Genomic DNA, 25,415 nt, shown 5'->3' with positions numbered 1-25,415 from the left:
CACGAACGCCAGGCTTGAGCCACATCCCCAGCCCCTACCAAACTTTCTTTACAGACCATTCTATCATTTTTTCCTCCCCTCCTTCATGAATACCTATTGAAGTTAAGTGCCACAGGGAACCTGTTACAGTTGGATTTTTCTTTTCTTTTCTTTTTTAAAGACATGGGGTCTCACTATGTTGACCAGGCTGGCCTGGAACTCCTGGTCTCAAGTGATAAGTGATCCTCCTGCTTTAGCCTCCCTAAGTAGCTAAGACTATAAGCACATGTGCACTGAATGCCTGTCTTTGGATCAAGATTTTTTTTTTTTTTTTTTTTTTTTTTTTTGGTGGTGCACCCAGGGCCTCACACATGCCAGGCAAACGCTGTCCCACTAGCAATAACCCAGCCCTACAGTTGAATCTTAAATGTCTCCCAAGGCTCATGTGATAAAGGGTGAAATGCTTGGTCCCAGGATGGTGCAATTAAGAGAAGGTAGAACCTTTAGGAAGTGGTCCTTAGGTCATGGGGGCAGGCCCCAGAGGGGGATTGTGGGACTCAGGTGTGTTCCTCACTGTACTTCCTGGGCTGATGAGGACAGCTGCTCTGCTCCACCATGGGCTCTCACCATATGGTGCTGCATATTCCAATCAGTAAAAAATTAAAAAACCAAAGCACCCCTGCCCAGCATTAGGAGTTATCTTTTATCATGGCTGCTCTCCTTTTCTCCAAAAAGAGCTCCTGGTTGGTCTGCAACTTAGTTGCAGAAGGAGGCTATGGTCAGAGAAAGGAAGGGAGGCAGCCAGTTCTTTGTTATGTCTGTATTTTCTGGTGCTGCTCTCATTTCTCCAAGAGTGGGAAGTGTTGTCCTATATCTGTTGCAGCTCACATTAAAGGGAAGACCAAAAAAAGCAGACTGACCAGAGTGACTCCCACCCACTGTCCCCTGGTGAGCCCAAGCCCCTTCCAAACTTCTTCTACCTCTGATGGGTCTTCAGAGGTTGCCCAAGCATGGTAGACAGTTTTCCTGAGTTCCCCAGTCTGAAGGAGAAATTGTATAGAGAGACAAGGGGATAGAACAGAACAGATCCATCCCAGAAGTTACCAGCAACATGAACAGGTTTCCCATCACCTGCCCCTCTGCCATAATGTCCCCCTACCCCCTGCCAGGTTATAGAGATGGAACAACTTACTTAACTAGACATGCTGGCACAATTGGAAAGTAAATTAAAATTTAGTAGAGAAAAAGTGAAATGTCTTGGAGAATTTAATTCCCTAGAGTCACAATGGAAAGTGTGGGTAGAGAATTCTCCTAAGGTCTGTCTGTCCTTGAGCATCCCCCTCTTTTAAGTATCTTCTACAAGACTTCCCAAAGTTCTCATGGGAATTAGAAGCTATATTTTAGAGCTAAAAATTGAGACTATTTTAAAGTAGTGGTGACTTAGAAAATTTAGGATCTGGGATTCTTCAGCACAGCACTAGGAACATAGTTGGGATTCAATAAGGTGGATTTCCATCTCATTTTACTGGCCTGTTTCACAGACAGGAAACTTTGTCTCATTAACATGATACAAGGTACCCATCCTTGTACTATATGAAGAACGATTATTATCAAAATACTAAAAATAATGAGTACTGAAGGAAATGTTCAAATTGACAGGAGGGCAGGTGTGAATCCTGCTAAGGGGAAGAGATGAAAAGAGGAAGTGAGGAATTCTCACACATCAACATCATCATCGTCTTCCCACTTTGTGCCACTAAGCACTTCATGAGTAGTTAGAGGCCATGTGACAACATCTCTGTGTGTCGGTTATTATCATTTCTGTTTTATAGGTCAGTAGACTGAGATTTCCGAGGGAACCATTCACAGTAGTAAATTGGAACAAAATTTGAACCCAAACTCCCTTACCACATGGCCTGTGGATATATCTAACTATTGTATCCAATGTCACAGGATGAGATAATATTTTCTCATATAAATATTATAGTCATTAGAAGTAATGTTCTTGACTCAAAGACTATAAAGGGAATAAATTTTTGATGTGATCAATAACATGTCATAAAAATAGATTCAACAACTCTAAACTTCTGTATCTTTTAAAATGTAAAATTTTGCTCCATTACATAAATACACACTAAAGGAGCTTCAGTGCATTTTATTTTTTCTTTTTTGCAGTGCTAAAGATGGAATCCAAGGCCTCTCCCATACTGGGCAAGTGTACTACCCTGAGCCACATCCCTTCAATGCATTTTAAAATGTATACACAATACAATATAAAGATAGCTTTGTTCAGAAACTACCATAGTATAAGTCTGACTTAACATTAATATGACAGCTATAATAAACCTTGTTTAAAAATAAATTTGTGTGCTCCCTTAGATTTTTGAAAAACTTTCAGAATGATTGAACAAGCTGGTTGTGTTTTAAAGCTGCCCAAAGAGATTGTACAACTTGCCTCCTTCTCTCAGTGCCTTCTGTCTTTCTTATTACATTAAAAAATATGTAAGTTGGTTCAATTCCACACTTGCCACTCTGTTGACAGGCATCAGAGCCCATCATACTCTAACAGGAAGCCACACAAGTAAAAAGAACCATAGGAAATTCTACAGAGAACTGCTTAGGCAGGCAAAAAACTGTATCCTAATGCATGTGTGTGTAAGCATGCACGTGCAAATGATTTGTGCATGCACGTGTATGCACATGTGTACACTCATGTGAGTATGTGATTTTGCATGGGGATGCATGCACATGACTTGTGTGTGTGCATGAGTGTGCATGTGTGGGTGCACATTTGTGTGTTTCTGTGTGTTGAGGGGCAAAGAATAATTTGTGATATTGCTTCCTGAAAATGGATGTGGGGTTTGGAGCCACACAAATCCTTAAACTCTGTTTAAGGCATTCCTTACCAATTAGTCCCTAGAAAGAGGAAATATGACAGAAACCTTTCGAAGAAAAGAAAGAGCAACATAAAGATTGGGACTGATTAGCTCTTAAAAAAAAAGAGGAATGTAAATGTAAATAAAATGCTAAATTGAGCATTAAATTCTTTAGGATGCTAAGAAGGAACAGGCTGGGCTTTGATACATTACATTGAAACCAGCACTAACTATTCCTTTTAAGCTTGAAGGCATATTTATTTTAATCTTTTTTTAATATTGGGTTCCCCAGAACCAAAGCCTGAGATGAGGACATGTGTACTAGTGATTTATTAAGAAAGGGCTCCCAAAAGAAGTCAGTACAGAAAATGGGAAAGAAAGAAAGGGAATAGCCTATCCAGACTCAGTCTGATTCTGCAGGGGACTCCAGGGAAAATCACATCTGAGTCTGTTAAAACCTAAGACAAGGGAGCATCTTACCCTTGGTCATCAGCTAAGGGCCACATGAGGAGGATGAAAGCTACCAGGTGCTGCTAGAACTCTACTCTTAAGGGAAAAGCTGTTCCAGCAGCCCCAGGGTGAATTGCCCATGAAAAGTCACAGATGCAGGCCATTGGAAACAAAATGATAAAAAGATCTGGGAAGAGTCTGGCAGAGTACCCGTCAGTATCCACCTTTCTAAGAATGACCATCGCCTCCCAAGGAGCCCCTGCTATCTGGGGTGTGTAAAGACACTGCAGTGAAAGAGAATCAAAAGTCCAGCAGCACAAACCAGGAGGAAGTGTCAGAAGCATTTGCAAGTTGAGAAGTACCATAAAGAAGACTTCCATTGTTGGTCCTTCCCTCTGGGCCTGCTGTCTTCTGTTAACCACTTTCTGGCGGGAACCATTAGTGTATAGTGGGTAAGGAGCTTGTCACTGGAGCTAGATGATCCTGGTTTTGAATAGGAGGTCTGTTACTTATTGGCAAATATACCTTTTGCCAAATTACTTAATCACTCTGTGCCTCAGTTTTCTTATCTGTAAAACACATATAATGATAGTATCTATCTCATAAGGCTGTTACAAGTATCTGTCTCATAAGGTGGTTAATGAGTTAAGAATTGTAAAGCACTTTGAATGATGTTCGGGCCAGGAGGCTGAGGCAGAAGGATCTCAAGTTCAAAGCCAGCCTCAGCAATTTAGCAAGGCCTTAAGCAACTTAGCAAGACCACATCTCAAAATAAAATATAAAAAGGGCCTGGGGACGTGGCTCTGTAGTTAAGTACCCCTGGGTTCAATCCCTGGTACAAAAAAAAAAAAATGGTATTTAGTAGTAAGGTAAACTTTCTATTTAGTGATGGCTAAAGAAAATGACAATATTAATGACCTCTTCATAGTTGTTAACAAACAAAACTGGAAATTTCAAATGGAGATCTCTGGGTTTTGTTTTGTTTTTGTTTTCCCTAGAGGCAGTATAATGGGGTGGAAGAAGAGAATAAATTATGTTTTAGTCAGTCACAGGTCTGGGAGAAAGGAACCAGGTGAGACCAGGGATGTAAACATGGATCAGAAAGTAGATAGCTCATGCTGGACATGGTGATGCACACCTGTAATTCCAGTGAAAAAGGAGACTGAGGTGGGAGGATCGCAAGTTTGAGGCCAGCCTCAGCAAGTTAGTGAGACCCTGTCTCAAATTAAAAAATTAAAAAAGGGCTGGGGATGTCGGTCAATGGTAAAGTACCTCTGGGTTCAATCCACAGTACTGAAAAACAAAAAAAGAAAGAAAGAAAAAAAAAGTAGGTAGCCTAGCCCTGCAGTTCAGGAGCAAAAAAGAATATGACTTAGGGACATGGCCTGAGACCCAGAGGGTTTTCAGATCACGAATAACTTCATAGCAAGTGGCCTCCCTGTCCCCACACAGATGAGTCCTCACAATAAATGCTGTCCCTACCATAACGCTTGGTTAATCAGCAGACCTGGACCACCACTGCCAGAACAGCAGATGAATGGATAGTCTTTGAGAATGAGTACTTGATGCTGGGTAACCTGAAGAAGATCAGTGGAAGTAACTGAAATCTCCTACTCCCAAACACCGGCCCTCAATCTAGGGCACCCAGCTCCCTGTTCTGTGAGGCAACACAGCAATATAAGCTGAGTTTGGAACCTGACCAGGTGTAAACTGATGGTCTAAGCCAAGCAACTTCACTTTTCTGCACCTCAGTGTCATTAGTAAAATGGAATTACTTTTTTTTCAATATTTTTGAGTTGTTGATGGGCCTTTATTTTATTGATTTGTATGTGGTGCCGAGAATCAAACCCAGTGCATCACGCATGCTAGGCAACACAACCCTAGCCCATGGAATTACTTTTTCAATCTGCCTCATAGTGGTGACTTTATTTTGTTTTTTCAAAATTCACTAGATAGATAGAAGTGTGTGTATATATGTATACACACACACACACACACACACACCTATGTATACATACATATATAGCATAAGTGATCAATCATATTATCTGTTACTAGTTGCCCATACCTTAGACAGAATTCCTGAAACAAGCCTCATATCCTGCTGTCCTTATTTCAAAATCACTAGCTTTTTTTTTTTATTTACTTAGTTACTTTTTAGTGGACACAACATCTTTATTTGTATGTGGTGCTGAGGATCGAACCCAGGCTGCACACATGCCAGGCGAGCGCACTATCACTTGAGCCACATCCCCAGCCCCTATCACTAGCTTTTAAAACAAAAAAAATCACTAGCTTTTAGATTAGTATGATTATTTATTTATTTATTTATTTATCTACTTATTTATTTATTGTACAGGGGACTGAACCCAGGGAACATTAACATCCCTAGCCCTTATTATTTTTATTTTGAGACAGGGTCTCTCTAAGTTGTTTAGGGTTTTCCTAAGTTGCTGGGGCTAGCCTCAAACTTGTGATCCTCCTACCTAATTAGGTATGATTTATAAAAGCATTTTCAAAGCTGGGGATTGAGCCCAAGTCCTTGCACATTCTAGGCAAGCACTCTATCACTGAGCTACACTCCGAGCCTGGACAACTTAACAAGACCATATCTCAAAATACAAAAGTCCTTTTTAAAAAAGGACTTATGCAAAAAAAAAAAGAAAATACCTTAGTTCAAAGGAGGCCAGGCCAGAGCAGATATTGTGTTTATACCAAATACCAGAAGGTCCAGGGATCTGCTAGGCCCTGTTCACTGTGGGCCCCAATTCAACAGGATGACACAAGTTTAGAATGAAATTAAAACATGACTACAGTGGAATTGGTTTTTGGTTTTTAATTTAGAAACAAGAGGTGGGAGGACACTGAATCAGAGGCTTCTTTGAAAGTGTCGCTCACCCATTCTATAATTCAGTGGGCTCCATGCATTGTAGAATGTTTGAATTGATGACTTTGAAGACTTTTCTGTACACCTCCAATGTGTACACTTCACATTAAGAACGCTGCTGCTAGTCTGGCCCTTGTAATCACAATAAGATGCTGCAGGGCTTATACGGTGAGGAAATGATTCACATGTTGGAATGTTCATTGCACTTGCTCCTGGGCCTGGAGGCTGGAAATGCAGCCATCATTGTGCAACACCACTCGTTCTGTCTTGCCTGGCTGGCTCTGTCTTTGGAAATGAAGAAATAGAAGAAAATCATTTAAGTTTTGCCTAAAGTTAAGGTTCTAAATGATCACATCCACTTTCAGATAAAGTCTTCTGAAGCAGCTGTACTGCACATAGAACTTTAATGCTTTTTCCATTCTCTTCCAAGGTGAATTTGTTGTTGTTGTTGTTGTTGTTGTTTTCCATTTGGTGCATGACCTCTCATTAGCCTGGTCACCTTAGATCAGACACAAAGGTAATGTAACCCAGGACTGGTCAGATGGGTGCTCTCCTTCACATTGCACATTCAGGATATCTCATTTCTTTTTCCACTTACCCAAGTATCAGACTAGCAAGGCAAGCTGACCTGCCAGAGAGACTAAAAACTAAGAATAAATAAAGCATCATCAATACACTAACTGAAACACAGACTTTCATTTCAGACAGCCCTGAGTTGGAATCCTCTGATTCAGTGTCTTCACTTATAATTCAAGAATAGGAATATTACCTATCCACAGAGTTGCCTTGAGGATTGAGTTGAGACAATGCACAGAAGATTGGACACAAAGAAAGAGCTCAAAATTGCTAGCTAGTATTTCATTATGTTTCTCCTAATTGCCACCATTCTATTACATAAATTACTGAAATAGATATGGGTATTGTGACCAGTTTCAAGGGTAGGTCTGCATGATATCCACTCTGACCCTTTCTAAAACCCACCGTGCCTTGACTTATTAGCAGCTGAGTTTCTGCATGTGACCCAGGTTCTTCTGCTCAGAGAATGTTCTAGGAAGGTGGAGGTGATTCAGGTGAAGTGGCAACTGCATGTAGGTGGCTATCCTTTTGAAACCACTATGGTGGAAGAGTTTTGTTAGAAGTTCCAGTGCCCAGCTCCTAGCATCATAGGTACTGACAGACCAGTAAGCAGCAGAATTGGGGTTTCCATGAGAACATTTCTGTTTCTGACTGGGCATTTCTCCTAGGATTGTTTCTGGTTGTGTGGTATACTAACCTATTTCCTTGGAACTGCTGGAAATCCTGTGAACTACCTAATAACCTCTGTAATCCCTCTCTGTTAAAAACAGCTAGAGTGAATTCTGTTGTCTGCAACGAAGGACACAGTAATTATTAGAATGATCAATACAGTAATTATCCAAATAATCTTTAGTATTACAGTAATAAAGTTTTCTTTATTAAGCATATTCAGGCTACTAAGGGATAAAGAAAAGTACATATAAGCCAGGAGTGGTGGTGTACTCCTGTAATCCCAGCATCCCTTGAGGCTGAGGCAGGAGGATCGAGAGTTCAAAGCCAGCCTCAGCAACTTAGCTAGGCCCTAAGAGACCCTGTCTCTAAATAAAATGTGAAAAAAAAAAAAAAAAGGCTGGGGATGTGGCTTAATGGTTAAGGCCCCTGGGTTCAATCCCCAGTACCAAAGTGGGGGAAAAAGAAAATAAAATCACTATGAAAAATTTGTCTTTTCAAACTAAATACCACATGAATGGAAACCTGTTTTGTTGTTGTTATTTTTGGGTTTTGTTTGTTTAGTTTGGTTTGGTTTAGTACCAAGGATTGAACCCAGGGGTACTTAATCACTAAGCCACATCCCCAGCCCTTTTTTATATTTTATTTTTGAGAGACAGGGTCTCATTAAGTTGCTGAGGGCCTTGCAAGTTGCTGAGGCTGGCTTTGAACTTGTGATCCTCCTACCTCAGCCTCCTGAGGTGCTGGGATTTTAGGTGTGTGCCACCGTGCCTGGCTGGGGTTTTTTGTTTTTTGTTTTATTGTTTGCTTTCTAAGGCTCAATCTTCTTTGGTAGCAGAAAGCCTTTTATGAGGAACTAGCAGAATAGACTCATTAAACTTGAAGTTTTACCGAAAAGAATCCTCACTTGATCTTTCTGGAGGATCACAGGAGAGCCTAGCTGGCAGTGTTCTCTAAAAATTATTATTTTTTTTTTTTAAAGAGAGAGTGAGAGAGGAGGAGAGAGAGAGAATTTTAATATTTATTTTTTAGTTATCAGCGGACACAACATCTTTGTTTTTTTTTTTTTTTTTTTGTATGTGGTGCTGAGGATCGAACCCAGGCCACACGCATGCCAGACGAGCATGCTACTGCTTGAGCCACATCCCCAGCCCTCTGAAAATTATAATGGGTGTGAAAGGTGGGCTGAAAAGCCAGTGTATGCGTGTCAGTACTCGGCTTGGTATGTGGTGTAGAGTCAGTAATGTACTCACTTATAGGATGTTACCCAGTATGTGCTCAATTCCAATGATGAGAATGCCATGAAAGAAGGAATTAACAACATCACTGAGATCCAGACAGATTGGAAATTAATAAAAAAATGAATGTATGATAGGGACAAGCCTAGGTGAAGTGTGGTTGCAGTTCCACTGTTATTCTTACCTGGTTTTGGTGGTGGTGACAGTAGTTTTTAAATCATAATGTCAAATTCTTTCTCCTTCCAAAGACTATCTTCTGCTGTACTCTCTTGAGTATATGCCCATTGACAACTCTCTTGTTACTCTAAGGCCGTTTTTTTCCCTCTTAGGTCCTCCTAGCAAAATGTAATGACCTCTTCAAAGCAGATCAGAGAACTTTCCACACTGCTAAGGTACCAGGCAGAACTATCAAGTGCTTAAGGTTCTTATTTTCTGCCTGTAATCCCAGTGGCTTGGGAGACTGAGGCAGGAGGATGGTGAGTTCAAAGCCAGCCTCAGCAACTTAGGGAGACACTTAGCAATTTAGCAAGACCCTGTCTCTAAATAAAAATAAAAAAGGCCTGGGGATGTGGCTCAGTAGTTAAATGCCCCTGGGTTCAATCGAGAGAGAGAGAGAGAGAGAGAGAGAGAGAGAGAGAGAGAGAGAGAAGAAATAAAAGAGCACAAGAAAACGGGAGACCGCTGGGCTGAGGATATAGAGTGCTTGCCTTACATGCACAAGTCCCTGTGTTCAAACCCCAGCACCCACCCCCCCCCCAAAAAAAATGCTGGACCTTTGGCTTAGTCAGGTGGTGTATTATTCTCTCTGGCTGCTTTAATTTAAATTTAGTGGCTTAAACAGCACAAATTGACTATCTTGTAGTTCTAGAGGTAAAAAGCCCAAAATCAGTTACACCGGGATTTAGCAAAGTGTCTCTGGGATTGGTTCCTTCCCGAGGCTTTGGTGGAGAGTCCACTTTCCTCCCTTTCGCCTCCTGGCCCCTGCCTCCCATCACTCCAGCCTCTTGTTCCATGACCATATCCTCCAACAGACTCTGATTCTTCTACCTCCCTATTTTAAGGACACGTTGATTGGGCGGAGCCTACCAGGATAATATGGAAGAGTCTCTCCATCACACAAGATCCTTAATTTAGTCACATTTTCCAAGTGTGATTTTGCCATATAATGTAACATCCACAGATTCTGGGGATTAAGGCTTATGAAACCTATCACAGGTAAGAAGAGACTGAGTTCTAGTTTCCTTAGTCAATGGGGGCTAACTAGAGGTTATATGAAAAAGCAAAAATAGGAAATCAAGAAAATCAACAGGCATTTCAGATACAACAAAGAGCTCTCTTCACCTTGTGCACCCTCAGTAGCAGGTGCCTTTTGCTAAAGACTCTATAGACTTGTTGCTGCTTCCTGTTCTTTACTGTCCAGCAGTCAGTCATCCCCATAGAATGGGTGCCCCCTTTCTTTTTCTTTCTTCTTTTTTTTTTTAATGAGGGCATTTATTTTTTATTTTTATTTTCTTTTTATGTGGTGCTGAGGATGGAACCCAGAGCCTCACATGTACGAGGCAAGCACTCAGTCACTGAGCCACAATCCCAGCCCCTGGGTGCCCCTTTTCTGCCATGATGTTGCATGAGGACATCTCACTAGTTACTGTCTAGCCTACAGATGGCAGCTTTTGAATCAGTCACCAATCCTTGGTCCAATTAGCTTTGGCTAGAGAAGCAGGACCACAGGACACAGAGCACGGCCTCTAATGCATAGGAACTACCAAAAACAAAGTCACTGACTTCAGAGTTTGGGCAATATTTTTTTTTATATCTGGATTTTCAAAATGAGAATGTTGATAAGTCCTTATTACAAGTGGGTTCTCGTTACTATTTTACAAAGTATCCTTAAGAGGAAAAGAAATCACAAAGTGTCCCCAAATAAAGAGTGATGTGGGAAGCAACAGGCTTGCTATGATGCCCTGCAGTCTAATCACAGAGTAATTATAGGAAAAGATATACAAATCACCAAAGGAGGTCTTCAGGGTTGAAGATCTTTATGGTACTTCAAGTTATATAAAGAAACAGACTGTGGAATCCCCAAGTCCAGAGTCATCAATATAAAATAGTCTTTATAGCTTTTAGGAGACTGAGTTTAATTCAGAAGCTATTTTACTGTCTTTGATAGAGGAGATCAGGAAAGGAGAGAAGTCATCTGCAGTGACTTCTCTTTGAAGGGAGACAGAGAGCCTGTTACACTGAATATTCTTGGATCGTGTCAGATAATCATAGGTTCAGCCACCGGATTAGTCATATCATGAATTTCATAATAACCATGTAATTGACACAGACCTTTAAACAGTCCTTTCTCCCTGGAAGCCAATTTATTGCTGGAATTAAATGAACTGTCATTCTGGAGAAAATGGAACCGGCTTTTCATTTGGCTCACCTTGGCTATGGGTAGGCACTTTCTAGGAGTTAGTGCTCTTCTTGGCCAAGCTGTCTAAGAGAAACAAACAGATGGTCTTTAAGAATGCAAAGGTTTATTCTCCAAGTGGGAGCCCAGAGCAAAGGTAAAGGAGAAAGTATTTAACATCCAGCCTGTTGAGGGAATTAATTGACTGTCTTCTATGTTTCACTACATAAAGACAAACATCTTGAAACCTCTCAGATGCATCTATTCTAGCATGGACTCTGGAGCTAGAAGGACTATTCGAATTCCAGATGGCCACATACCTACAATGTGACCTTTGGCAGTTGGAACCTACAGGGATACATGATCCAAAAAAAAGACTGTGATAATTAAAATCAGGTAAAATGGGCTGAGCACAGTGGCCCATGCCTGTAATCCTAGCGACTCGGGAGATTGAGACAGGAGGATTGCAAGTTGAAAGCCAGCCTCAGTAATGGTGAGGTGCTTAGTAACTCAGTGAGACCCTGTTTCTAAATAAAATACAAAATAGGGCTGGGGGTGTGGCTCAGTGGTCAGGCACCCCTGAGTTCAATCTCCAGTACCCCCCCAAAAATCAGGTAAAATGCATATTGCAGTCTGCATAAGAGGAAACCTCCAAAAACCTGACCTGCTTTTGTTATTTATTGTCTCTCACATCACTCCAAATAATCTCCATGTCCTATCCAGAGTCTTGGGGCTACTAGCAAGCACAGCGTTTTTTGTTTGTTTGTTTGTTCAAGTGCTTTAGATTGAACCCAAGGCTTAAATTCAGCCCTTGGTAAATAACTTCCTGTTCCTGGTCTGTAGTATGTCAATTTTATTTGAACCCACTTTGAACAATATAAATATCTCCTCCCACACCCCCTCACACTTTTATTCATAACTTCCAAATAAATGGAATGGCAGAACTGAAAATATGTTAGCACAATGGTTATCTTAGATAGACTGCCTATTCAAACCACATGCGAGCCCTCAGAGACTTGACATCTCTTACTGTGCTTCTTTACTGCCAGGTAATTGATGATCATTGCCAGGTTTGTGGTCTTCTTCAACACATTATTCTGTTTGAGGGTTTCTTGGACAGAATAGTTTCTTTGGGTATAAGCTTCCAAATCTAGTGACCATTTCTGTCTAATATTGCTAGTGCTTCATCCAGAATAGTGCCTTGCCAAATGAACACTTAAGTCTGGTTCTTGATAAAGATTTATTAGCAAATATTGACAGTGGGTAAGAGAGCAGGTTCTAGAGACACACTGCACCCAGGATGATTACCTTTCTTGATCTCTGTGGCAGTTAGGTAGGGGCCAGATGACAGGGTTCTGGCTAATTGAAGAAGGACACGTATAATTATGCCATTTAACAAGTCTAGCCCCAAAATGTCCCACAGAATCTTCTCTACTCCTTGGACAGTCATACAGGAAAAATCGAGAAGTCTGAACTTCAAGGAGAATTAAATGAACTAGAGAGGAAACTAGATCCTAGATCAACCACATACGATGGCGCATGCCTGTAATCCCAGTAACTCTGTGGCATTGCAAATTTAAGGCCAGCCTCAACAGTTCAGCAAGACCCTATCTCAAAATAAAAAATAAAAACGGCTGGGGATATAGCTCTGCGGTAAAGCGCTCCTGGGTTCAATTCCCAGTACTGCAAAACGATAAGGAGGAGGAGGAGAGGGAAAGAGAAAAAGCCTGGATCCCTGAATCACAACCTGGCGAAGACTGCCCAGGAGAGTTGCCCGACCCACATTCTTTGTGGGAAGAGGGAGAAAAAAACCTGTTCTTGTGTTGCATTAAGCCACAGAAAGTTGGGGGTTCTTTTCTATTGTATCTAGTGCTAATTAACATGTTTTAAAAACTCTTAGAGCACAATGAAGGCTTAACAGATGTTAGTTTTTATTAACATTATTATCTGTTCCATCAGTTTATATTTACTGAATGCTATAGGTAGTATTTCATATGTTTCTGACAAGACCTTAGAAGGTAAGTACTCGGGTCTTGCTCTTTCCCACCAGAGATCCTTAATCTGTGCTCTCCTCTATGCCTGACCTGCGTCTTTCTTCTCTCTTCATACAGTTAGTTACCTCTCATCCTTAAGATCACAGCTCAAACGTGTTTTCTCGTGAAAACTTTAAACCCCCTAGACTAGGTCAATGTCATCTATTCCATAATCTCATAGATCTCCTAACATCTCCCCCAGGGTACTTAGCATCATCTGTCACCGCATCACTATGTATGCAATGCTTTGATGAATAGCCTCTTTCTCACATAGAGTATTCAACAAGACAGCTACATTCCCATCCCAGACATCTACTATGACTCACCCACAGATCCCTCATGCCTGGCCTAGTGCCTGGCATACAGTATCTGCTAAAAAGGACTTCAAGTGTGTGCATGCCTCTGCATAGGGAGGGTCTTACAGGCTGCCGGCTTCTTAGTGGGGTCAAATGGCAGTGTTGGAGCTGATTTTTCTCTGCAAGCTTAGCAACTTATTATTTTCATGGAAGCCCAGAATCTGGAAAATGATTCACAATAACCCCACTTACAGGATATCTGCTTCCTGGCTGTATGGTTTCCAAGAAAGTAAAATGGCTAGCATTCAGAAGCCCATTTGTTGAAGAAAGAAAGGGGATAGTTTGAGATGATTTACTTTTAGGCTGCAAAATAAATCTTGTTCTTTTTAAGGATATGTATTTCTTCCAGATACAGCGTTCCCCTCCCTCCATTAGATACCATTAAAATCATGCTTAGTGGAGACCCTGTCACATAATAGGACCCTGAAAAATGTCTGTGAATTGCCATTTCTAGTTCCCATGTAGATGACAGCCTTTTGTTACATTATCTGTATCTCTACAATAGAACTTTGTGAGTAACTAGTGACTATAAGCCAGACTACAGGACAACAGATTCCTTGAAGTTTAAAAAAAAAAAAAAAAAAGGAAAGAAAAAAAGAAAACCGTCATGACCCTTATCAATGTTTGTCATTTAAAGCCATTATCTCATTTGATCCTCATAACAATCTTGCAAGTAGCATTTCCATTTTAAACATAAGGAAATGATACCCAGAGAAGATAAGGAACACGTGAACACTTACCCAGCTAGATGACGGAGCCAAGATTTGAACCCAGGCTTGCCTCATTGCCCATCTCAAATGTTCATGTTCATGTGTAGTATGTGGCATCTTGGTACCTCTACAACACCTGGAACAACTTGGGATTGCACATCCCAAACACATATCAATCAATCTTTGATTTCAAGCAGCAGAAAATAAATCTGATTATTATAAGCAGAAGGGAATTATACAGATACTAAGAATTTGTAAGAAGCCAGAGAACCAGACAAAAATTAAGATACAGTTACGGTGACTACAGTTAATAACAATGTATAATAAGGGCTGAGGGGCTGTAGATGTGGCTCAGCGGTAGCGCGCTCGCCTGGCATGCGTGCGGCCCGGGTTCGATCCTCAGCACCACATACCAACAAAGATGTTGTGTCCGCCGAGAACTAAAAAATAAATATTAAAAAAATTCTCTCTCTCTCTCTCTCTCCTCTCTCACTCTCTCTTTAAAAAAAAAAAAAAATAATAAGGGCTGAGAATGTAGCTCAGTGGCAGAGCACTAGCCCAGCAGGCGTAAAGCCCTGGTTTAAATTCCCAGCACTGCAAAAAAAAAAAAAAAAAAAACAGATAAGAAAAAGTGTATTATATATTGAAAATTCACCAACACACATACACATGCATGGATGCACACACAGAGATTGGAATGGGGGGGAGCTGGGGCTGGGGCTCAGTGGTAGAGCTCTTGCCTATCATCTATGAGGCACTGGGTTCAATCCTCAGCATCACATAAAAATAAATAAAACAAAGGTATTGTCTCTATCTACAACTAAAATAAAATAAAATAAGAAGATGGGGATGTGGTCTAAGGAGCAGAATACAGGATAATCCTCTTTTAGTAGAAATAATCCTAACAGGATGGCTCCTTTAACTCCCGCCAAAGCACACAGATTCTAACTTTGCATTCATCTTTGCCTCATTTATTGGGAATTGAAGGTCTAGAAAGAGAGCATCTGATCGGCCAGCCTGCCATTTCCCTTTGTCCTACTAAGAGCATGTTGGGGAAGAGGTGGGTCTCTGGACCTTTCTGCTTCCCTAGTGGGAGGTGAGGCCTGCTGTGACTCATTCAGTGGGAAACTCCTCCAGATAGAGGGAGGGCTTGGATGCCAGGCAGCCAGAGTGCTGACAAATTTCGCCACCACAGGGGTGAATTAATTCAGGCCTGCTACAGTCATTGAATCACAATTTATATTTTAGTCCCCTTGCTGATATTAGAGAAAGCCCAGAAGCACATTCACGAGTCATCATTTAGCATAGTTTATAAGGTATGATTCATTTTCATTTTCATTTTAGAAGGTGACATTTCCTGATCAACATTGGGGAGGCTTCCTAAGAAGGAGCCTGTGGCCTCCTGCCCTGATTAAAGTGACCTGCTTATGAACAAACTTCCAGGCTCCAAGCTGCGGGGTCCAGATCCAGTGGGAAAGAATCACCTTTTGTTTGTCCTCAGAAAATCTATCTTTGTAACAGTAATAGATGTTCATAGGCACTTCGTAACTTTATGGGATTTCAGAGCACTTGGCTTTTCCTGTCACTCACCTGACACATCTGGATTTGCCTTCTACCTAAATCATGTGACGGCCAAATGCAGCTGGGCCAGCTGTGCTGGGGCCAGCTACAACCCAATGCAGAAGGCAAACAGAAGCTGTACAATCCCAACAAGGAGACACTTTTCTTTCTTTTTTTCCTTTTAGGTACTAGGGATTGAATCCTGAGGTATGCTACCACTGAACTCCATCCTCCACCCTTTTATCTTATTTTATTTATTTATTTAAAAAGTGTTTTAGGGCTGGGGATGTGGCTCAAGAGGTAGCGCGCTCGCCTGGCAGGCATGCGGCCCGGGTTCGATCCTCAGCACCACATACAAACAAAGATGTTGTGTCCGCCAAATAAATAAATAAATATTAAAAAAAAAAAAGAAGAAGAAGAAGAAAAAGAAAGCTACTGTGATCTGAGGGGTGGATTGGAGCTGATGGCTGCGGCAGGCCCCCTGTGTGACCAGTGGCTCCAGTGAGGGAGGTGCACCATCACAGCCCAAACCTGTTCCTCTCAACCTGTGAATCCTGGCCTTGCCTGTCCTGAGAGCTGCTCCTTCATGTGAAGCCACTGGTACTTTTCTCTGGAAACACTTTTCCACAGATTCTTGAACACAATGAAAACTTTCTCAGAATTCTGTGTATCAGAGCGTCACTCCAGAACTCACAGGATAGGGAGGTACTGGGCTCTGAACCCAGGGGTGCTGTACCACTGAACTATATACCAACCCTTTTTCCTTTCTTTGTTTTTTGGGGGGCAGGTACCACTAATTGAACCCAGGGGCACTTGACCACTGAGCCACATGCCCAGCCCTATTTTGTATTTTATTTAGAGAAACGATCTCACTGAGTTGCTTAGCACCTTGCTTTTGCTGAGGCTGGCTTTGAACTTGCAGATCCTCCTGCCTCAGCCTCCTGAGCTGCTGGGATGACAGGCAAGCACCATTCTTCTTTTCTTTGCAACACTGAAGATCAAATCCAAGGCCTTGTGCATGCAAGGCAAGTGCTCTATGGCTGTGCTCCAGCACCAGAACCACCCTCCGCTTTGCCTGAGCCTTGGTGGGACCAGGGGCACAATGCCTGTTCTCTCCAGGCCCAGGATTGGCAGGCAGCTCCAACTGGACACAGCAGATGGAAGCAGGAGATAGTGTGTCCTGGGAGCAAAGTTCTTTAAGAACTAGTTTTCAGCTCCAGCTCCTTCCTTGTCCATTGCTGCCCAAGCTCATCTCAATTATTATAGCATTTTATTTTATTTTATTGTTTTTAAAGAGAGAGAGAGAGAGAAAGAGAGAGAGAGAGAGAGAGAGAGAGAGAGAGAGAGAGAGAGAGAGAATTTTATATTTATTTTTCAGTTATCGGCAGACACAACATCTTTGTATGTGGTGCTGAGGATCGAACCCAGGCCGCATGGATGCCAGGCGAGCACACTACCGCTTGAGCCACATCCCCAGCCCTATTATAGCACTTTAAAAAATTATTTTACTGGGCCCATATGTTTCCAATAAGTTCTGCTCTTAAACCTTGTTTAGGGGCTGGGGTTGTGGCTCAGTGGTAGAGCACTTGCCTAGCATGCACAAGGCACTAGGTTCGATTCTCAGCACCACATAGATGTAAAATAAAGATATCATGTCCACCTAAAACTTGAGAATAAATATTAAAAAAAAATCTTGTTTGTTTGTTTTTGTAGATATAGATGGACATAATGCCTTTATTTTGTTTATTTTTATGTGGTGCTGAGGATCCAACCTAGTGCTTCACATGTGCTAGGCAAGCGCTCTGCCATTGAGCTACAACCCCAGCCCCTTCTAAACCCTCTTTAGTGACTCCAACTCAGATACAACCAAGAGCTCTACTTGATAGACGATATTATTTTTTTTAAAGAGTGCTATTTGATCTTTCTGATGCTTAAGTGGATTTTATTTATTTATTTATATGTGGCACTGAGGATTGAACCCAGGGCCTCACTCACGCATGCCAGGCAAGCGCTGTACCACTGAACCACAACCATAGCCCCTAGAAGATATTATTTTTAACAGTATGATTCCTGGAAAAAAATAAAATAAAATATCTCTGGAGACAAGTCAGAAAAGCATTGAATAATGCATTCTCCTCTGTGTCACCAGACTGTTGCAAAGAGAGAAAAATCCCTGGTAGAATGGTCTAGAAACAGCCTTTCCACTTAAGAAGGGTCCCCAAAGCTCTGAGAGTAATGATAGAGGTTCTAGAAAAATATAAGAAAAAATAAAAAAAGTAGAAAGATCACACCAGTAAAACTGTTCTCAGGTGCTTCCAGACCCATGGAGGCTGCTTTCTGCCCTCTTCCTGGTACCTTCTGAGAGCTGACATTAGGACAGAAGCATGTCACAAGAAGAAGGCACTCGAGGGACTTTCATGAGAATCATAGCTGCTTATTACACATATGATCTTGGTAGGTTGCAATGCATCTCTGAACCTTGGTTTCCTCATCAGCAGAGTGAAGAATGACATCTTATGAAGTTGTAGAATAAAAGTAATTGTGTTTATAGAGTGCCTGGCATGCTGTGACCATTTACCCTGTGCTGTGGTGTAAGTACGTCTCCCAAAAGTTTATGTATTGTGCAGGGTGTGGTGGTGCATGCCTGCAATCCCAGCACACCCTGCTGAGAGTTCCCCAGCTCTGTAAGAAGGAAGGATTGGGTTCTGTACCAAATGCAAAACTCAAGGAACTCTCCTAAAACACCATCAGCCAGTTCTGCTAGGGTGAAGAAATCATAGGAGGTAAGGAGGAGCTACCTGTCTTCAAGGAGCTCTTTAGCTCCCGACATGACTGCAGAGCCAGTTCCCCCATAAAAGATTGTTTCTCATTATTTCAAAAGAGGGTTCTTCTGCCTAGATACACTACCCACGCATAAGGCATCAGTAAGAGCAGGAACATCACTGGAGTTGTTCAGTGTAGAACCTGCACAACCACATACAGCAACCCTGAGTAAGAGAATAGACTTCAGAGTCAGGAAAACCTGACTACATCTACATTTCACTTCTGCTATTTATTCTCAGTTTAAAAAAAAAAAAATCATGAGCAAGCTGACCTTTCTAAATCTCACTTTCCTCATTTGCAAAGTTGGAATAATTACAGTTGCTAACTCTTAAGTGTTGTGAGGATTATAATGAAGTGATATATATGTAAAGATTTCAACACAGTGCCCAGCACATAGAAGATGCTTAATAATAGCCATGGTAATTATTATCATCCTAGTCAACTTCAGCTCTACCTTTAAGATCTGATTCTACCTGGAAGCCTTTTCTAATTCCTCCCCGTCTGGAAACTTCTGTGCAGTCTCTAATAATGATGGGTTTCTTTCAAGAACTGTGACCTCCTGATGTCAGAAGCTGTCTTTCCAGTTAGCATCACCAGTACCTAGAACAAAGCAGGCACATAGTAGGTACTCAATAAACACTAGTTGAATGAATAATCACATAGATGCATGACTACATGCTGACTCCGGTGGACCCAGAGGAAGCTTGCTTTTCATATTTTCCATTAGAAACCAATGATAGGGCTGGGCATGGTAGCACATATCTGTAATCCCAGGAACTCTGGAGGCTGAAGCAGGAGGATCACAAGTTTGAGGTCAGCCTCAGCAACTTAGTGAGGCCCTGTCTCAAAAAAAAAGAAAAGAAAAGAAAAAAGAAAAAGAAAGTTAAAAAGACAGAAAGAAAGAAACCAGTGATAGGGAAAGAAGGCAGAGAAATGGGACAGAAGATCAGAGACTGGACATTTGGCAGGGAAACCTCAGCCCCTTCCTGTGGTCATTTCTTGGGCAGAAGGAAAGCTGAGTGAAACCTTGTACCAAGCTGAGTCGGAGAAGATAAACAAGCCGAGCACTGCACCTAGACAATGGCCCGATTCTCCCTGACCGGGGAAGGTGGGAGCCGCGGGGAACCAGACAAACATCCTCTTCTAATTTCCTTCCGTCTGTGCTCCGCTCTAGCAAAGCATCGCAGCCCTCCCCTGCCCCCACCCCACCCCAGCCAGCCCTTCGTAGAAGGCGCTTGCCCGTGAGATCTCTGAAGGCTGGTTGGAGCTGAGCGAAATCACTCCTAACCACAATGGCCTTAGAAGGACGGAGGGTTTCTGTTTTCAGGGCGTGTACAAAAGTGGGGTTTTTGGTGACATGGTTTGCTTCCACGTGGCCCCTGACAACCGGGAGCTGAGATTAGCAGTCGACATGAATCCAATGATTGAACTTCAAAACACCCATGAAAATATTATAAAAAACAAAGCCAGGACAGAAGTACAGAGCTGGGGCAGACGAGGTGGAACAGGGACTTGTGCAAAAAGTGACCGTGCTGTCCAGACGCCCGTAGGCCCAGCGTGAGTCAGCTGCAGAATGTGGGTGCCAACAACCTCAGGCAAGCCTGGACCAAATGGAGATTCCAGAAAAAGAGAGGTGCCTGCCCACTCTGCAAAGCGCAGGTCAGACCACCCTGCAGGAGGGACAGGAAGGGCGTGTTCCGAGCAGCCACCAATCACCAAGATCGTGAAGGAGGTGGCTGGAGAGGACTCTATAGGAGATGGGTGACCTAGGGGGGAAAACTGCAGGGGTGGGGGGCCTCCTGCTTGTAACTTCTTGGAAGTTATCATTCCTCACCCCCATCCCCCACCCCCACCCCCCCACATCTGGGACTCAGACTCCGTGGTTACAGCACTTCTCACGTGAGGTGATGCTGTGAGTATGTGGCTGAGCAGGGACCCCATCCTAATTAATGTTGCATCCCTGATGTTTGGCACCGGAATTAAATAATTGGCGTGAAAAGCTATCTCCATTTTGACCATGAGGAAGAGACAATGTATTCTTTCCCTGTGCCTCAAAAAGACGGAACTGGGAGGGAGGGTGGAGATTGCACGAAAGTGGATTTCAGCTCAAAATTAGGAAGTACTTTATAATAATAATGACGACAGCTTTATTGCGTATTTTAATCATCTGTTGCTGCATAATAAATTACTGCAAAACTTAGCAGCCTGCAACAATAACAAACGTTTACTATCCCACATTGTTTATGTGGGTCAGGAATTCAGGAGCTGCTTGGAAGAGTGGTTCTGGCATGGGAATCACTTAGGACATGGTAGATATCAGGAGGGCTGCAGACATCTGAAGACTTCCTTGGAGTTGGAGGATGAGTCAAGATGGTGCATGCGTTGTCCGAACACCACAGTTCCTTCTGTAGGGGTTTGGCTAAGGAGTATTTGGGGGACCTTGAAACATGGCAGCTGGCTTCCCCTAAAGCAAGTGATCCAGGAAAGAGAACAAAGAGGGTGTTTTTCTTTTGTTTTGTGTTTTAATGGCCTTGTCTTACAAGTCCCAGTGTAATTTCTTTTCTTTTTTTTTTTTTTTTAGTTTTGATGGACCTTTATTTTATTTATTTTTATGTGGTGCTGAGAATTGAACCCAGTGCCTCACACATGCTAGGCAAGCGCTCCACCACTGAGCCACAACCCCAGTCCTCCCCCAGTGTCATTTTGACAATACTCAAGTGGGAAGAGACTCCTCATAGGCATGAATAGTAAGTGATGAGAAGAGCAGGGTCATCTTGGAGGCTGGTTATTACATTTAACTTTTTTTAAAAATAATTTTTTAATTGTTGTTGGACACAATATATTTATTTATTTATTTTTATGTGCTGCCGAGGACTGAACCCAGGGCCTCACACGTGCACAGTGGGCGCTCTACCATTGAGCCACAACCCCATCCCCTTAACTTTTTAAAAAAAAAATTGCAGTCCTGGAGATTGAACCCAAGGCCTTATGTGTGTTATGCAAGCACTCTACCACTGAACTACTGTAATGTCAGATTTGTGGGACCCCCAGTAGACCTCCAGGAGCCAAATCCGATGCAATCACACAAGAGTCTTTATTGCAAGCTCGAGCCTGGACTCACAACCATTTCCGATGCAGCTGTCCTGCTCCTTTGTTCAGTGAGGATTTATAGGTTTTGGGGGATACTCTTTGTGTCACCACATCACACCGTAGAAAAATCAAACAACAACTCTTAACATTGATTAGCACCTTCATTGGCAGGAACAAGTCGGGTAAGGGTGATTGGTTAGTTCAAGTGGTGGATATGTTTGAACTGATTGGTTTAAGCCACGAGGGTTATACTCCCTAACTACACGGTTTCCTAATGTTACATGTTATCAAACACCAAAACTACTGGGAGGGTCACCTGGCATTTCAGGTATTTTCCCCCATCTCACGCTGATTGTTGGTTGCTAGGGGGTTGCTATGGGTCCTCACCTAGAGTAACTGAGTTAGGGACACCTGGCTCTGAAGATCTCACCTGTTATCTATAGACAAACAACTCAGCAGGGTGGGTATGTGCCTAAGAGCACTCTGTGGGTTTTTCCAAGGACAAAGGTCACGGCCCCTCCCTTAAGGTAGAAGCTGGTTTCTCAAAAATGGAGTCACATCAGTTTCTCACTACACCTCCAGAGCAAGATTATTTAATTCTAAGATGTCAGTTCTCATACAAATTAACCCATAAACTTATGCAAAATCCCAACAAGATGTATTTTTTTTTAAGAGTTGGGGGTCTCCTACTGAACTTAAAATAGCATAGAGTGAACTGTGAGGAGTTCCGCCAAGACAGAATCAGGATCACACAGAGGATCAGGAAAACGATGACAAGTGATGGGATGTCAGGTCCTCATCAGGCTCTCCAGCTTGAGTGCATCCTTGTTTCGGCTGGCTGAATCCCTGTTCATTAGCTCTATTATTTATACTAAATTTTGGGGCTTTTGACCCCCCTTTAAATCCTTATCAGGGGCTGGGGATGTGGCTCAAGCGGTAGCGTGCTCGCCTGGCATGCTTGCGGCCCGGGTTCGATCCTCAGCACCACATACCAACAAAGATGTTGTGTCCACCGAAAACTAAAAAATAAATATTAAAATTCTGTCTCTCTCTCTTAAAAAAAAAAAAAATCCTTATCAGCTGCCACCAGATTTCTCCATGACATCATTTACCCTGGGGTCAGAAACATCTAGTCTGGTGGTCTCCGCCCTGATCTTCTGCCTTTCAGTCTTATCAGGAGAGGACAGCCTGCCAGAGGCTTCACTCTGTTTATCAGGGTGAGGGGAAGTAACTTGTTTGAGGCCATACTGGAGGGCTCTGTGGGTGTGCCTGGTGAGACTGCTGGTTTCAAACTGGAGTTTTTAAAATGGCGTTGCTTAGGCTCAGGCCTAAGGCCATCCTCACAGGCCTCTAATATCTGTGATTGTGTAGCCCTACCTATCAGTAAAAGAAAAAAAAAATTGAGCAACAAAAAGGAGAGAGACAGAGATTGGATTTTGCTGTGTTGTCCAGACTGACCTCGAACTCCTGGGTTCAGGTGATTCTCCTGCCTCAGCCTCCTGAGTAGCTGGGATTACAATCGTGAGCTGCCACACTCCAATTAATGTAAAAATTTTAATGAAGTGTAACTGAAAAACTAGCCTCTACCTCAGAGCAAAGCCTGTCCAAGGAAGGGGGTGTGACCCTTGTCCTTGGAAAGACCAACAGAGCCTTCCTAGGCACATACCCACCCTGCTGAGTTATTTGTCTACAATAACAGGAGAGATCTGCTGTGCCAGGTGTCCCTGATTCAGTCAGGCTAGGTGAGGACCCATAGCAACCCCCTAGCAAATTCCAATCAGCATGAGACAGGGAAATACCTGGGATGCCAGATGACCCTCCCAGTAGTTTATGGTGGTTGATAACATGTTGGGAAACCATGTAGTTCAGCACATACTCCCCTCGTGGCTTAAACCAATCAGTTCAAATGAATCCCCCTCTGATACTAATCAATCACCCTTACCCAACTTGTTCCCGCCAGTGAATGTGCTAATCATGTTTTAGAGTTGTTTTATGATTTTCCAGCGGTGTGTGATGATTTTCTAAGGGATGCTATGGTGTATGTGAAGTCCCTGCCTTCCCCCAAGAGTGTATGAAACTGCTGCAAACCCTGGGCTTGGGGCCTCTCAGCGTCACCAGTTGCTGTGTGCACACGGAGGACCGAGCTAGCTCGCAATAAACACCTCTTTGCTGCTTACATGGATCTTGGTCTCTGGTGGTCTTTTGGGGGTCCCGAATTCGAGCATAACATAACATATACAGATAGTTATACCCATCCTAAATATACAGCATAATGAATTTTTGCCAAGTGAATGACTTTATACTGTGGACCCAGATATTATGAGCACCTCAGGAAAGACACCCTTGGTATCCTCCACCCTGGGAACTAGGGAATAGCTTTGTCTCTTTTGAACTTTATATAAATGGAGTGTGGGTGGGGTATAAAAGGAAAGTACATAATTGAATAAAATAAGAGCAGTCCCTTGATGATGATGATATGCCATGAACTCAGGGGTGTGATTAACTCAACTGTCTACACCCAAGGTCTTCAAAAATCTACAAGTTAAATGTAAAGACTTCTGGTCAACTTATCTTACCAAGTCTAGACATGTCTGAGTTCTAGTGTTGGACCCAATTTAGGGTCAGACTGCTTCTACCTCTCCATGCCTCATCAGCTCCAAATAGCAGCAAATTCCTTTATGGACTAATAACATCCTAGACTGGGTGGTAGAGACTCTCAGCTCTTGCAGTTGGATTCTTCTCATCTTTGTTTCCTCATCTGCCAAATGGGTTTACTTGTCTTATCTCATTCACAAGGATTTGAGGAGGGAGATCAAAATCAGGCAAGATTTAGCTTATAAATTTTAAAGCATAATTGAAACAAAAGCCACCATAATTATCATTTTTTTTTCTGCATTGGGGTTGAACCCAGGACCCCTAGTCTTTTTTATTTTTTATTTTGAGGCAAGGTCTTGCTAAGTTGCCCAGTTTGGCCTCAAATTTGTGATCCTCCTGCCCCAGCCTCCCAAGTAGTGGGATTATAGGCATATATCACTATGTCCAGTTATAATTATCTTTCTTTTCTTTTCTTTTTTGTACTGAAGATTTAACACAGGGGTGCTTTACCACTGAGCTACATCTCCAGCCCTTATTATTTTATTTTATTTTATTGAGACAGGGTCTTGCTAAGTTGCTTAAGGTCTTGTTAAATTGCTCAAGTTGGACTTGAACTTGTGATCCTCCGGTCTCAGCTTCTCAAGTTGCTGGGATTACAGGTGTGTGTCACTGAACCCAGCTATAATTATAATTTTTAAAGGAATTTTCCAAGCAATTCCAGCCTGGATTTTTTTTAACCTTTAAATTATTTTATCATGTGAAATATTTAATAAGATCTAAGAAGTGTTTTGATTTGTGGGAAAAGATAAGCCCCCAAATTGAACTCTTAAGTGCTATGTGGTTTGTGAATATTACTTATTTATTTATGTGTTAAACTTCAGATTATGTGCAATAAACTGTGGTACGATGCTATTGATTTCCTTGCATTAGAAGCTGAATTAAATGTACATTACTCTGGGGCTGGTCACCATAGGGGAAGCTTAAAAAGTTTTGAGGGCTAATAAGTGAAGACCATTAAGGCACTTTAGACCCCGTCTCCCATGGATCCCCATCACCCTCGGGAAGTTTTACTGCAATTTGGTCGCATGTACATCCTTGTCTTAATGCTTTCTCTAATGGCTTCTAATGGCTGCATGGCTACGTCACTTACTTTATAAAGTAAGTGTAAAGTAAACTGT

Source organism: Urocitellus parryii, chromosome 7, assembly GCF_045843805.1.
Source record: "Urocitellus parryii isolate mUroPar1 chromosome 7, mUroPar1.hap1, whole genome shotgun sequence".
In the NCBI taxonomy this organism is placed as follows: Eukaryota; Metazoa; Chordata; class Mammalia; order Rodentia; family Sciuridae; genus Urocitellus; species Urocitellus parryii.
The sequence above is the reverse complement of the archived record's forward strand: the minus strand, read 5'-3'. Positions refer to the sequence as shown.